General features: G+C 42.6%; 1 protein-coding gene across 2 annotated transcripts in view; it reads left to right on the top strand.

Moving 5' to 3' along the window:
- Positions 1–503: 503 nt before the first annotated feature.
- The window catches only part of htr4 (5-hydroxytryptamine receptor 4), a 72,085-nt gene continuing 63,635 nt past the window's right edge, over positions 504–8,953 (top strand). For both annotated transcript variants that reach the window (XM_086178821.1, XM_086178822.1), the window contains exon 1: positions 504–811. The gene's annotated coding sequence lies outside the window, so the exon portion shown is untranslated. The remainder of the gene's footprint in view (positions 812–8,953) is intronic.

Genomic DNA, 8,953 nt, shown 5'->3' with positions numbered 1-8,953 from the left:
TCGGCCTCTCGGGCCACTAGCAGGTGCAGGAAAGGAAGAGTTTGGGAGTTTGACCTCAGGAGGAAGGAGGGAGGAAAAAAAAAGAGGAAGATGGATAGAGAGAATGCTGAGGAAGATGGATTGAGGGAGAAACACGCAAGAGAGGTATAGATGGAGGGAAGAGGGGGATGGATGGAGGGATGCTGAGGAAGGTAAGGTGTGGAGTTATAGAGAGAGCGAAGGAAGGAAGGAAGGAAGGAAGGAGAGATGGGCAGGGGGGAGTAAAGAGGATGAGAATGGAGAGAAGCATTGGAGAGAAAGAGGGAATGGAAAGAGAGAGAGAGAGAAGGAGAGAGAGAGAGAAGGAGAGGGAGAGAAAGGGCGGGCGCGGGAGTCCCGGTCCCGGTGCTGGAGTTCCTCAGAGGAGGTTTCTTCTCTCCGGCACCTCTCCTCCTCCTCTTCTTCTTGCCCTTTTCTGCGTGCACGGCAGCTCCCTCCCGGAGGAGCGGGTCTCCTCCTCCTCCTCCTCCTCCTCCTCCTCTCCTCTTTTCCTCCCTCCCTCTCTCTCCTCTCCCTCCGCGCACTCCTGGACGAGGCGCCGCCGAAACGGAGGCGCGTCGATCCGGTCACCCTGTGATCCGGTCACCCGCCGGTGGAGCCCCGCGGACCGGGCGGGGATGTGACGCCTCCTCTCAATTCTACTTTCTATTTCTTTAATTTAATTTTTATTTTATCTTTTTTTTTTTTTTTTTCATTTTGATCTCATTTTCCATCTCGCCGGGATTAAGTCGCCTCGACGCCGCCGCCGACCGGCGCCACCGCCGCGGGAATGGTGAGTGAGACCCACATGCCGGGATCGATATCCTTAATCCCGTAACTCCGCCGGATTAACCCCCCGCTCTCCCCTTCTAACCCCGCATCCCGCAGCCACCCCGCAAAACCCCGCAACCCCCCGCCGGTCCGCAGCGCTCACCCGGTGGAGGGGAGGTAGAGGAGGAGGGTGTCCGTGAACGCAACGCGGACCCGCAGGGCGAGGGAATCCCGCGATAACGCGCGATATTGTTTCGAAAACTTTAAAAATAATAATAATAACAACAATTATAATAATGATAATGTTAATAATAATAATAATAATATCTTTTTATTTATTTTTATTTTCTTTTTAACCGGACACATACGGAAGTCTCGGTCCTTTGACCTGTTCCGGTGCTCGCGTGCGTGAACGTGCCCCTATTGGTAATCTATCAATACCCCCCCCCCCCCCCCCCCACCCTCCCGTCAGATCATTTATCGATCCGGTGCTGATTGACGAGGGGTCGTGACGTCAGGTTTGAAAAGTAAAATGACAATCCCCAATCCCGACGGATTGGGATTATCCCGCGCGCGCGTTTCTGTAATTTCCGTTTATTGATGAGATCGTTCCCGTCCATTGGCGTCTTAGAAAGAATTGATCACTTTTTTTTTTTTTTTTTACTCTGTAATTAATTCATTAATTTCTCCTCTAATCCGCGTGAATTGGTGCAGGTGTTTTTAAAACTCCACTTCCGGCCCCCGCACGTGAGGCTCAAAACTTTATTTAGAAAACAGAAACAAACAAACGTTGGTGATTTTTTTTTTTTTTAAGGAAAAGACTGACTGGTTATGGAAGGTGTGAAGTGATTATCTTTTTAATGAAAGAATGAAGCTGTTACTTTTTCGGAATTCAGATTCAGAAATCGTTATTCGCCAATTACTAGTGTACAGCAGGACAGAAGCGATTACTTTTTAAATGAATGAATAAAGTAATGATATTTTAGGACAGGGACTTTTTGAGACAGGGACAAGGGTGACTTTTTGTGGAAGCGATGAAATGGTGACGTTTTATGGAAAAAATGACGTGGTGACTTTTTATTGATGGACTAAAGTTGTTACGTTTTTATTGCAATGAATGAAGTGGCTATTTTTTTCAGAAAGGAATAAAGTGGTGACTTAATGGAAGGAATGCAGCAGTGATTTTTTTTATTGAAGGGATGAATGAGTGAAATTGAAAAATAAAAATAACATTGTAACTTTTTGTGGAGTGACTGAAGTGGTGACTTATTTATGAAAAGAATACATTGGTGATTTTTTATGACGGGATTGAAGCGATTTTATCATTTTTTATAATTTTTTTTTGAATGGACTGAAGTGCCTTATTTCGCAAAGAGGAATAAAAAAGTGTCTTTATTATGAGAGGAATTAATCAATGTCATAATTGAAGGAATGAGGTGGTGACTTTTTATGGCTGTAAGTGGTTTTGCTTTACAACGATAAGACCTTTAGGACGTTGTGTTTCAGGGTCAAAGCTGCCAGCTTGTATTTTCACAGCGGATTAGATGAAAAAAAACAGTGTATACACACACACACACACACACGCGCGCAAGCAGCAGCCAAAAAACTGTTTTTGTGTTTTGGCCTCCGTTCAGGTCCTAAAAATAAAGCCTTTATTAAACGGGCTTCATGTTATCTTCACAAAACAAAAGAGACACCGGACAGAGGCCGGTGCGGTTCATCTAAGGTGTTCGTGCACAGTTGCGTAACATTTATGGAGCACGCCACCGCCGCATTCTTCTCGGAGGTGCGAGCGGTTGGGTGGGGGGATCGCCGGGTCGTCCACAGTCCAGGTCTCTGCCATCTTGACCCGAGAGACCTGCGAGACAAAGAAGCGCACGGGGGGATGCATGTGTGCACCCACGCATGTGCACGTGATTTTTGATTTTCATGAATCCGACAGCCCTTGTCCTCGTACAAGGACATCAGGGTTTCATTCTACATCTATATACACCTTCATACATACATATGAAATGTATAGTTTTATCCAGATATCCTTGTCTGAGGACAGTCGGACTGTTCCAAATGGCCACCTATGAGCCTTTGTGGGGGATTGGCTGCTTCATTGTGGCTGTCAGGCCGTGATGGATGGCCCTCCATACCTGTATAGGGACACACTTTTTACTCCAAAGATATTTCATTTGTTGATGAAGTAGCATTAGTACCAGTTAAGAGTCGTCTCCCTCACGTCAAGCATGGGAATTCATGATTTTTCTTTTTTTTTTTTTTTTTTTTTTTTTAGACATATTTTTTTCCTTTGTGACATTCCTGGGGTTATTTAGTAGAAGTTTATAAAAAGTTTGCATTTTTTTACACAATGATTCTAGTAATCCAGTTATTCAGTAATTGCTAATTTACAGGCGAGTAAAGTCTTTGTATTTTAATCAATAATGATTTTTTTTTTTTTGGAGGGGGGGTAATTCAAACACAATTACAGTATTTTTCATTTTTTTCGAATTGATTTCTGTCATTTTATCGGTAATTTCTTCCATTTTTTTGCATTTTTTTTTCATCCTCATTAACATGTCTGAGAGAAAAACAATCATTCACCCTGTCACTCCAGTGAACCCCCTCATGTTGTTGGCCTGCGGGACGACGAAGCTCCTTGGGGAGTTCACAATCAGGCGCTCCAGAGGGAAGAGACCCCAGGGAAGGTGGACGTAGACCGGAGCGTCCCGTTTCCCACTGCGCTGTAAATGCCACGCCATCCCCCAGTAAATAGATGAGGAGGACGATGTCTCTTTGCCCCTTGATTGTATTCTTGCCCCGGGGTCGGGATCGGCGGGAGAAAAGCTCATCAAACATGTCAGCGGCGATGAGTTCGTTTATTTCTCATGACCCGAAAAGTTGTTGAAAAACAGAATTTCGATAAGCGGAATTGGAATGAAAAATAAGCATTTATCAGTCATATCGAAATCTTCTTGTTGTGTACAGGAAGATTTTGACAAAAAGTCACAAAACCTCCACACACACGCATTTATTAGAATTTTATCATAAATTTATTTATATATTTTTCACTCATTTTTTTCATATATATTTATATATATATTATTTTTTTATATTTTTATCCATTTCGATATATTTCATTTTTATCTTCATCCTCACCTCAAGTGATTTTTTGTCAAAGTTGTTGATTTTTACTTGATATCAGTATAATATTTTGTTTGTAGAGATAGCCTGAGAATATAAGTGCTTACTGGTATTTGTGTATTTATTCTGCGATTTGTTTTTTTTTTTTGCGGCGTCTGGCGAAATACTTTGAAAGGTGCCGAGGTGTTTTTCTCACGCTTTAGTTTCTTTGCCAGTTCTGAGACAGAACCAACGTCAAGTTTCTTTATCTACTTTTCAAGTCATTTAAAATCAATCAATTGGTCGACTCTGATATCAAATTGAGGATCCCTAATTTAAATTTGATCCCTAATTTTAGGTTGAATGTAGTCCAAGTCAGAAATCTCAGCATGAAGGTTCCCCATGTTTCTTCAGGTTCTTCTGCCTGGGTTCTCCCCGTGTTCTCCCGTTATACTCCTCATGTTCTCGCATCCAGGTTCTGTCCAAGTTCTCCTGCCTGGTTTCTCTCCATGTTCTCCGTCTTCCTCCCATCATCCGTAAAAAGTCAGCGGGTTCTCTGAGGTCTCTGAATTGTCTGTAGATGTGAAGAGAGGGCTCTATGATTGACAGCTGCTTGGGTACTCCATCCCCATTGGTTCGTCAAGATGATTTCTCCCCGTAGGAAGTTTTTATTGGTCCTTCATTCTTGTTTGTGGATGAGTAACACAAATACAATGTGTGTCTGCCGGTGATCAATAACTCCCCCCACCCTAGCTGGCAGTCAATAACCCCCCGATCATGGCTGAGATCAGTACACCTGTCTGTTGCGACGGGGCGATCATTAGTCCGTAATTACTCTACTGGGTCCATCGTGTCATTTGCAATTAGACAATGTTTGTTGTAAGGAGACGGTCGCCGAGACGCCGTCTGGCGCCGCCACTCGGGGGGAAGGAGGGTCGGTACGGCGTCCTGCAGCTGCCAATCAAGCGGTTGCGTCACGGCGCCGATCAGCTGTACCCGCGGTGACGAGTAGGGAGCAGTGCGGTTGGAAACAGTTAGGTTGCGGCGCCCCAAATGTAACTATCACTCCCCGGGGTTTTTATATCGGCCCTGGCAGCATCTTATTTCAGAAGGGGAAACCCCTCGGACCTTCCCCACCACCACACGAGGTTGGAGGTGAACAAGGAGGTCTTCTTCTCACGACTCCCGCTGTGGACCTCTATCGGTTCCCCTTATTCAGATGTTCATTGCTTCGTCAGGAATCTGATTTGTTTTCATAATTCAAATTTTTTTTTTCTATAAATCTCATTAAATTCCGCTGTATTTGTACCTTATTCAGAATGTCCTTCTCCTTTAACAACATTTTTCCTAACGTAATTTTATTTTTCCTGGATTTTCTAAAGAGTGCATTGCCAGGGGGCACAGCTACAATCAATTCCATAGATACAATCAAAATAGATAAATAAATTCATATATAACGTCGCTAAAAATGAACTCGACCGCCGTTCCACAGAAGGAAAAAGCAACATATTATTTTTCTTTCTTAATTCTGATAGTAAGTCTCACACACACACACACACACACAGAATATGCGGTGGCACTGTGTTTCCATAGTTGAATGACAATGAAGGTTTTATCAGCCAAATAAAAAACGGCAAAAATGAAATGTCGTGTGTGTGTGTGTGTGTGTGTGTGTGTGTGTGTTTCATACCCAGGCAAGGATCTCTTCAATCCACTGATTGAAATTTCCCGGAGTCTCACACATTCGCCTGTTGGATTCAACGCCAGGTGGATACTGAACCCACACACGCACACACACACACACACACACACACACACACACACACACACACACACACACACACACACACACACACACACTATGTTTCAGATGATTCCGGGGGTGGCCTGTTTGGGACGGGCAGAAAGAAAAAAAAATAGTGTTTTGTGAAGCAAGAAGAAGTCGTATTTGTGTGTGTGTGTGTGTGTGTGTGTTTGTGTTGCATGAAGAGTAGCGTCTCACTGCCTGCGACGGCAAGTGTCCCAATCTGTTTCGCCAATTCCATTTCCTGACAATCTGGTCAGTTGAAGTTGCTACAGCGACTGGAAACTACCGGCATACGATGGTTGTAATAACGGATTTATTGGCTCTGTGTTTTAAAGTTGTGCACTGATCTACTTATCAATCGGTAAAGTGTCAACCATTAAGCCTGATATTCTTCTTGCTGGACTCATTATCGTCCCGTCTGTCTCGGCTGCTGCCCCCTGTCGCCATCTTTGTTTGGGTCAAACGTCTGAGAGACACCAGTGTTGACGCTCTGGAGGCGTTGGTACCGTTGGAGTCCGATATCTGTGCTAGCAGTTTGGATCGATGCTGACATGGCGTTATGCTAACAGCATGGACTTCTAGTGTTCGACTTCTTTGTCAGAGTTGACGCTGGCTCTGTGGCATTAGCTGTTTGTGCTAGTAGCATGGAGGACCTGTCACTCAGCCTTGATGCTGGCGCCATTGACATTGATGATGCTAGCGGTGCAGGCATTGGCGCTAGTGGCATGGGATGCCTCGCTAGTACTGGGGCATAAATGCTAGCATAAATGCTACCAGCATTGATGTCTGTGCTAATGGGATGGTGGGTGGTGCTGGCGCCATCGGGTGTTGCAGCTGATGGCGTAGCCATTTATGCTAGCGGCACGGACATCTGTGCGAGCAGCGTGGAGGACCATGCTGGTGCTTTGGCATCCGTGCTAACACCATGGGTGTGGATGCTTGTGCCACTGACGTCTGCGCTAGCGGCATGGAGCACCTGGTGCTTTGGTGTCGGTGCTACCCGTGTGACTGTTGATGCTAGCAGCATGGATGTCTATGCAAGGAGCATGGAGAACCTCAATGGCTGCTCGGGCATTGGTGCTAACAGCTTCGACATAGATGCTAGCAGCATGGAAGACCCTTCTTGTGCAGGTGGTGTGGACGTAGATACTAGCAGCATGGATGTCTGTGTTAGTGACCTGAAGTACGGTAGTGGCTCTATTGGGCGTCAGTGCTGGCGCTATGGGCATCGATGTTAGCAACATGGACGTCTGTGCTAGCTCTATGGAGGATCTCACTGCCACTTGGGCATTGGCATGGACGTAGATGGTAGCAGCATGGGCATCTGCGTGAGCGGCATGGATGACGGCACTGGTGCCAATGACTGTCGCTAGGACGGGGGTCTTGGTGCCATTGGGCTTTGGTGCTCGTAGCGTGGAAGTAGGTACTGGCGATGTGGGGGTCGGACCCCACCCTTCCTTCTTGCTCCCCTCCGCTTTCAAAATGTCTGCTAGACTTCTTTTCTAAAAATCCATCAGAATCGGAATTCGAGCTGTCCGATTTCATGGATTTCCCAGTCGCACTCTGTCTCTGCTGGTTGTCCTACAGAAAACCGGGTTTTTATGCCTAAAGTTTATTCTGATTTTGTGACATCATTTCTGTAAGCAAACAGAAGTATGGTATGTTATTATTATTATTATTATTATTATTGTAAAACTTTTTTAATTAAAACAATAAAAGTATAAATGATTGGGAAATCAAAGTGAAATTGGCTTTGTAAATGAATGAATGAATACATATATGAATAAGTAAAAAAGGCCGGACTGGGTATTTGGTCTAAAGAAAATTAAAATGATGCAATTATCAACAAATCAATCCATTATTTTGATGATATTTTCAATGTTGCAGGCTATGAAGGGGCCTCTTGAATTATATTGAAATATGAATATTAATTCATTCATTTGAAATGCTTTTTGAACTTTTCTAATTTTTTTTTTGTTTTCTATGTGGCAGAAAATGTCAGAGGTTGTGGTATAGTCACCAATACATACATTTCAAAAAAGACAATTTAATCAAATTTTTCAAGCGTCTGAACCTAGAATATTTATATTTTTTATAAATTGTATGTTTTTATTTTGCATTACACATCAGTTGTTTTTCATTTATTATTTTGTTAAAAATTTGGCAGATTTTTTTCTATTTGACTATCTATTATTTGTTTGTTTGTTTAGTAATAGATGTATCTATTTTTTTTTTTTGACATTTAAAAACCTTTGCTTGTGCGGACTTTATTATTTCTATTTTTTGATCATTTTGATACAGTTTGTTCCCGTACAACAACCACCCCCTCACGCCCTTATTTAGTTTTGTACTCCCGTCCAGGCTGAGACACGGTGGGGTCCCATCAACGTTCCCCGGTCGCCGATCCATCAGAACGTGGCGAGTCGATTCGGTGATTTAGGATGGAATATCTACGGCTGGGGAGACGCAGGGGTCGTAAATATCCAAAAGGAGGGAACTGTCTGTGTTGGTTGGATCTCGAGGATTGTTTTCCTTGTAGATTTAAACTTTATTATTAGAGACGGGGCCACGGCAGATAAGTGGATTTATTAGGGTTTAGTTGCTGTGTAGCGAAGGAGATGGTGGGAGATGTTGTGGTTGGAAAAAATAAAATAAAATAAATATATGTCCAGATGAACAAGCTCAGGCTTTTGATTTAACCGAGACGACTGTTTTTTTTTTATTTCTATAAAAGTTTTATTTTCAGTCCAAAGAATTTTGATAAAATTGTTACCTTTCAGTGTAAGTATGATAAGAGGTGGAAAAAAATCACAAAACATCCCTAAAAATAAAAAATTAGATACATTCAGGGGGAATTTCTAATCACTTTAGTTTCTAATTTTTTAAGGTTATCTTCAGATGTAGACATATTCATGATATCATAATTCTGTGATATAGTAGTTTTTATAGTTTAGTTTTTAAAGTTTTTATATTATATTTGATCTTATTTTATCTTATCTCATCTGATCTGATCATATCATAATTTATCAATTGCTTGATGAGCCATCAAGACCAAAAATTTTACTTTTAAGTAATGAAAAATATTCAAATACAATCATTTTATCTTTTGGAATTTGGAATTCAAAATTCATTTAATGTGCTATTAATTAATATTAGATGCCCATCAATGGTTTAAAATAAAAAGTAATGCATTTTTGCCCTATTTTCTTTCCTGTTCCTATTTTCTTATCAAAGACATTCCCTACCTTA

Source organism: Fistularia commersonii, chromosome 31 (assembly GCF_037954325.1).
Source record: "Fistularia commersonii isolate RoL2024-O1a breed Wild chromosome 31, RoL_Fcom_v1.0, whole genome shotgun sequence".
Lineage (NCBI taxonomy): Eukaryota > Metazoa > Chordata > Actinopteri > Syngnathiformes > Fistulariidae > Fistularia > Fistularia commersonii.
The sequence above is the reverse complement of the archived record's forward strand: the minus strand, read 5'-3'. Positions and strand labels throughout refer to the sequence as shown.